Source organism: Phodopus roborovskii, unplaced genomic scaffold (genome assembly GCF_943737965.1).
Source record: "Phodopus roborovskii unplaced genomic scaffold, PHOROB, whole genome shotgun sequence".
NCBI lineage: Eukaryota > Metazoa > Chordata > Mammalia > Rodentia > Cricetidae > Phodopus > Phodopus roborovskii.
The window spans coordinates 94888-100939 of NW_026125519.1; the positions used below are offsets into that span (position 1 = coordinate 94888).

Consider the following 6052-nt stretch of genomic DNA (forward strand, 5'->3'; position numbering starts at 1 on the left):
GTTAGTGTCTCCCTGAGAGATCCTTACTCAAATTGCATTTCATTGATCCCAAACCTACCCAAACTCAGGCAACAGAGAACAGGGGTTGTCGGGAAATGTTCCAGTTGTCCATAACTAAGTCTCACAACCAAACAGTTATCAGTGTTCACTTTTCTCCACACACAGCAGTGATCACATCAAACAACATATACACAGTGCTTACACATTTTCATGAAAAGTATTTTCTGGGAAGGTAGGCATTTTTGTTGTTTACTATGTCTATTAATAGAGTAAGGCTTGTCCCCTGTACCTGTCTTAGTGAGCAGATGAGATTTGGGTGATTGTTACCATTGCTCCTGGTTCTGTTATGGGGCATCCAATAAAGTGATCAATCACATGTATCCTGAGAAGTGTTTTGCTTTTATCCTCAAATGAGGTTCAGCTTGTAGCATTGCCTCCTCAAGTCTCCACTGTCAAGGCTAAGAGGCCATTTCAGCACCAGGGTTCAGACTGGAAGGTTAACAAGTTCAGAAATTCCTATCAGCAGAGGGCTGAAATGAAATGTAAGATGTATTACAATTGGAATTTTAAAAGCATTATCCCAGGGGAAGAAATGAGGACAGAGCAGAGTATTCTTTTGCTTAGTTTCTATTTCCTGTTGTGTAGAAGCATCCATCAATTGTTCATTAAAAATAATCAAAATCAGCTATCCCTGAGACAAGATTATTTCTACTCTTGACAAGGTCCCCAGACAAAGTATCTTTTATACACCATTATGCAAGTTTTCACAAAGCAAGCATTAGAAGCTTTGCTGCACTTTGTAATACCAGCCAAAGAAAATATTCTTGATATTTGTTAATGAAATCTACAAATCAAGCCATATTTTGAATAGAAGCCTGGGAGAACCCTTCTATTAATGTTTTATGGTACTTATATAAAAGAACATAAAGGAACCTGAGAGATTTTTATGTCAGGATGAAAGTTAAATGCATTATTGCTCACCAATGAGCATATACAGGAGGTTATTCACAAATTGGATTCTGGAGAACTTAACAGTCTGCCTAAGAGGTCTTTCTGCCTTATGGATGTGTATTATTAGCCAACTTTACAGTGTTAAGTATATTACATTTATATGTGTAGTGAGGCCTGATACAACTTTTTAAAATTGTACGTAATTAAACACTAGTGCCTCATTTAACCTGCTTACTCTGGAGGGAAGAAGAGTATAAGACCACATGGGCTATTGCTGTGAATATAATATGGGTCAATTATAAGCAGTTGTTTATGCTTGGGGCAGGTGGACAAAGAATATTCAAACATAGCTAAGCTGCCCTCCCATACTTAATAGTTTCTACTGCTTCTGTCAAGAAATTAAACAAAGTAAATTGAACCAGCCTCAAATCTCACCTGTGTTGATAAGTAAGTCCCATAGAAACTTTGGAAACTACTATGTAATGTTCATGGTTAGAATGGGTGTGTGGTAAGGTAGATGTGCAATGGAGATTAAAGAAGTCCTCTTCTGTTTGTATCCTGATCTATACCTGGAGTTTAACACTTGAAATATTTTCTTGCTATATAAAACATTGTATGCATGAACTCATGCATATGAAGATATCCTTATGTATCAACAGGAAGATATGATCTAAAAATTATACATGAAAGGAACTATCACAGGATAAAACATTGATTTTAAATTCAGTTTGATTGGAAGGTTTTGTTAGTAGTGAACATAGTTTCAGCTCAGTCCTTCCAGTGACTATCTATAATTCGATTGTATGAATGGATCAAAATTCATCCCTGTCTTTTTTGATGTGCTGCTTTCATTTTCTGTGACCATAAATGATGTCCTTCAAATTTCCACATGAACGTTTGTTTATCAAGGATATGCACTAAATAAATTTCTGGAGACTGAATTGCTAGGTTAAAGGTAGGGTACTTTGAAATGTAAATGATTTAACAAGTTGTTGTATGATAGTTTGGACAAGGTTTACAATCCCTCCTTTAATACTGTCCCACACTCACCCCTTCCTCACACTTTTACCCTAAGCAGTCTGTGCCTCATGTTTAATTTCTCATCATATTTGTTAACAAACTTAGAATCTTGAGCTACTATGATCTGGAAAAAAAACTTTTACAACAAAGTAAATGATTGGAAATGAAAACAATATTATTTTTATGATATATCCACATGTGAAGTAGGATTGCCTAGAGGGTTTGAAGGCTGAATTGAACCGACTTCAATTGAGATCAGTCTAAGTACTGTATAGAAATTGAGTTAGCTAGATTTAGTGGTATGTGGCAATTTGTCTACCTGCAACTGCCCAGGTAGACCCTAACTTTCTTTGGCTAGTCTCAGGCAAAGTCTTGTTGATGTTTCTTAGGACATTTTTCCTCCATAGGAGAACCAACTCAATTCCTCGCTGTCACAAATTGCACAGTGGTGTCTCTCATATTTGGGGAAATTTTAGGGTTCAACACATTCAGACAACAGTTGATAAACTTTGCCCTGGGGAAACTACCTTCCTGATGTTGTCATCTCCCCTGGCAGGCTAACATCTGTTATGAGTTTGAATTCTTGCCAAACAAGTTTATTGTTCTTTATTATCTGCTGTAAAAGAAATAATGGGTTGCTGAAGCTATTAATACTTTATAAGTTTTCTTGTCTTTTCTTGCCAATGTTTTACAAAATAAGAAAAAAGCTGAATGCCAAGGCTATGAAATAAATCAATTTTTAAATCTGTGGTTTTATTTATTATTTCTAGTTAGGCATAACATGTTCTCAAAATTGGGCAACATTGACTGTACCTTCTACAATGGAAGTGGAGTTCTGGATGGTCACACAGTCCTGGTACTGTTCTTTCTCCAGGGTGCTTTCTTGCCTTTGGCTTTTATTACTATTTTTGTTTGTTTTTGAATGTTTTATTTAATTATTGGAAAAAGAAAAGTAATTCCCATCATGGCTATTCCTCCTCAAAAATTTCATTAAATTCAGAAACCAGTGGAGTATAAAGTGATTTCTTCTTAAAGCAAATTGAGTTTAAAAGTTGCTTTTGTCTCTAAATATTGTGATATTATGAAATTTTCATTTGGATTTTCTACACTTGGTCATTCAGGGATGGCATTTGCATTGCAATCACTGGGAGGGTTGGCCTCCGACAGCAGCTTTTGTGTCTCCTTAATTTTGGCGGACTCTTTCATTAGCTGTTATCTAGACAGGCATTTCCACTTGGTCGACATCTATTGCCTAGTTTATCTAGGCTTTCATTAGGCTTGGTTGACCTGAATTGGCTCTGTTCTCTGACTTTTATTCACACTGGCTCCCAGGAGTCCCCCTGTCAGTTCATGCTGCAGGGAGGCATTCATTTTGTTCTTGGCTGAGTTTCCCATGTGGAGTTATGGTTGAGTGTTGGACTCTTCTGATGACAATGCCAACTCTACATCTTTATCTATTCAGTTACCCTTCACTTCGGTCCAACAAATGTTTTACCTTTTATTTACTGGTGATTACATCACTTTATAGTGGGAGAAATCTTTTTTTTTTTTTTAAATTAAACTTCAGTATTGAAATAAATAACTTACTATTGTAACTAGTTAAATCCCTATATTATCTGGCTTCATTTACACACAACAAATTTAGTATTATTTCTATCTAGTTTTTTTACAATGTAAATAGTGCTATTTTTTGAGAATAAAAATTTTATCTCTCTATAAAATATATAATTTTAAAGTTATTAATTTTGCACTGAGATATCTATATGAAAGTTCTATCTGTCTGTCTGTCTGTCTACCTGTCTGTCATCTATCTATCTAACTTCTATCTGTTATGGTTTTATTCCACTTACTAAAATTTATCATGAGACTGCTTTGGTTTCAACTTCAATCTCTTAATTTCAGTTTATGGAATGATTGAAAGTATTGATTAAATTTGAGTACTAATCATATAACAGTGAATAATTGGGCTTGGTTAGTCACTCTTATATTCACTCTCTATTTTCTTATTATTAAGATGGGGAAAAGTATTCTTTTTTAATAGTGGAAATTTGAAAGTTATGAGTAAAAATAATAGTATTATGCTTTATTAATAAAAATTCTATGCAAATATTTAATATTATCCTTTTTTGGAGACAAATAAAATAATTCCAAGTTTTATGTTTTTAAATACTTCTTAGAAACAACCAATAGGGAGGAGCTTTGGCGTCTGGTCCTGGTGTACCGAGTTTCTTCTTTGCTGTTGAAGAGCACGGCATGGGACCCTAGTTCGGGATTCACACATACACCGCAGAATGCCGGATCTAAGTTGTAGATTTTATCAACACAAATTCCCTGAGGTGGAAGATGTAGTGTTGGTGAATGTAAGATCCATTGCTGAGATGGGAGCCTATGTCAGCTTGTTGGAATACAATAACATTGAAGGTATGATTCTTCTTAGTGAATTACCCAGACGACGTATCCGTTCTATAAACAAACTGATCCGCATTGGCAGAAATGAATGTGTAGTTGTCATTAGAGTGGACAAAGAAAAAGGCTATATTGATTTGTCAAAAAGAAGAGTTTTTCCAGAGGAAGCAATCAAATGTGAAGACAAATTCACAACGTCCAAACCTGTTTATAGCATTCTTCGCCATGTTGCTGAGGTATTAGAATATACCAAGGATGAGCAACTGGAAAGTCTGTTCCAGAGGACTGCCTGTGTCTTTGATGACAAATATAAGAAACCTGGATATGGTGCTTATGATGCCTTTAAGCATGCAGTCTCAGACCTGTCTATCTTGGATAGTTTAGATTTGAATGAAAATGAAAGAGAAGTACTCATTAACAATATCAATAGGCGTTTGACACCACAAGCTGTCAAAATTCGAGCAGATATTGAAGTAGCTTGCTATGGTTATGAAGGAATTGATGCTGTAAAGGAAGCCCTGAGAGGTTTGAATTGTTCTACAGAAACTATGCCCATCAAGATTAACCTAATAGCTCCACCCAGGTAAGTGATGACAACAACGACGCTAGAGAGAACAGAAGGTCTCTCTGTTCTCAATCAGGCTATGACAGTCATCAAAAAGAAGACTGAGTAGAAGAGGGGTGTGTTCAATGTTCAGATGGAGCCCAGAGTGGTCACAGATGCAGATGAGACTGAACTCACAAGACAGACAGGACAGCTGGAGAGAGAAAATGCAGAAGTGGTCGGAGATGATGATACAGAAGAGATGGAAGCCAAAGCTGAAGATTAGCCTTGTGGAAACAGCCTAGTTTCAGGAATACTAAGCAGCCCTTCCTGGCTGTAAGCCCCAAGACTTGAAAGTTTTCCAGTATTGAAAACTTCAAAGCTGAATATTCTTATTTCCAAGTATTTAAGTATTCAACAAACCAAAATCTAAATGCCCTCCTTCATGTCAGCTGTTTTCACACAGAAGCACCTCGAGCATTTTCAATGGAGTGGCTTGATTTGACCAGAGACAAATCTTCAGAGCAGTCCTAAAATTGGGCTCTCGGTTTCCATTTCTGATGTTCATGGATTGGCACTCTTATGGTTCAAGGCCTCCATGAAATTTACCAGGGACACCCAACACAAACAGTCCCAACCTTTCTATACAAAATGTATTCAAGCAAGCATCAAATAAATTTCTGGGATATTAAAACAAAACAAAACAAACAAACAAACAAAAAAAAAAAACAATTGGAAAATCCTTCATCCGTATAAATTTCCAGTTCTTTTTACCCCTTCAGTGGCTTTAGATAATATTTAGAGACCAGTGATGAACTGTGAGAGATTTTAAACAAGAAGTAGTTTCATTCTTTTGAAAGGTCAGTAGGTCAAGTATGGAAGTGATGTGAAGGCTCTTGAGTGACCACACAAGAAGACAATGATGTTTTGGCTTGTGGAAGTGTCAGGGTTTTAGCCTAATCAGCTTGAAAGAATCATGCATTTTTTTTCTGAGTTAGGAAGCAGGAACATTGTAAGACTTTTGTTGCTTCTTGCTCAGATGGAGATACTAAAGAGATTTACAAGTCAGAATTTGCTGCTTTTTCCAGGGGTAAGAAACATAGAAAAGAAACATATTTGTGGGAGGAACTA

General features: G+C 36.2%; 1 pseudogene; it reads left to right on the plus strand.

Annotated features, from left to right (window-relative positions):
* Positions 1-4197: 4197 nt before the first annotated feature.
* Positions 4198-5261, plus strand: LOC127216125 (eukaryotic translation initiation factor 2 subunit 1-like; annotated as a pseudogene).
* Positions 5262-6052: the final 791 nt, after the last annotated feature.